The sequence below is a fragment of the Charadrius vociferus genome, unplaced genomic scaffold, assembly GCF_000708025.1.
Source record: "Charadrius vociferus isolate BGI_N301 unplaced genomic scaffold, ASM70802v2 scaffold308, whole genome shotgun sequence".
NCBI lineage: Eukaryota > Metazoa > Chordata > Aves > Charadriiformes > Charadriidae > Charadrius > Charadrius vociferus.
Window position 1 is genome coordinate 390,043 of NW_009649929.1, and position 425 is coordinate 390,467.

Genomic DNA, 425 nt, shown 5'->3' on the forward strand with positions numbered 1-425 from the left:
CCCTTCAAGCCAAGGTGAGCGCTGGCACCGATCCGATACAGCATCATCCCCTTTCCCCCCGGAAAGGTGCGTCGGGCTTGTAAGCGGAGAGCGCGCACACACCCCCGAAAACAAACAAACAAAACCAAAAAAGCCACCCTGCATCTAGAAGCATACAAAATAACCAGATAGTGGGACTCGCATTTGGGATTTGTTAGTTCTCTTGGCTCATGCCACTGCCCCATGGTTGCCTCAATGGCAGGATCATGAAGTGTTTGACTTTCTTTCTTCTGCTTCCAGAGACCTTAAAGAAGTCCAAAAAGAGCGTGAGGTCAAACGGCAAGGTGCCAGGATGCTATGAGATAGTCCCCCTGTCCCTGAAGAAGAAGATGGCTGCAGTGCTTTACCCTGCCAGCACCAACACCAATATCGCAAACAGTAACGCC

General features: G+C 51.1%; 2 protein-coding genes across 2 annotated transcripts in view; one reads left to right on the forward strand and one right to left on the reverse strand.

The window, feature by feature from the left end:
• The window catches only part of BRF1 (BRF1, RNA polymerase III transcription initiation factor 90 kDa subunit), a 159,667-nt gene that overhangs the window by 87,547 nt on the left and 71,695 nt on the right, over positions 1-425 (reverse strand). The window lies entirely within an intron of this gene.
• LOC104291893 (BTB/POZ domain-containing protein 6) overlaps positions 1-425 on the forward strand; it is a 4,365-nt gene that overhangs the window by 1,476 nt on the left and 2,464 nt on the right. The gene's annotated exons all lie outside the window — the stretch shown is intronic.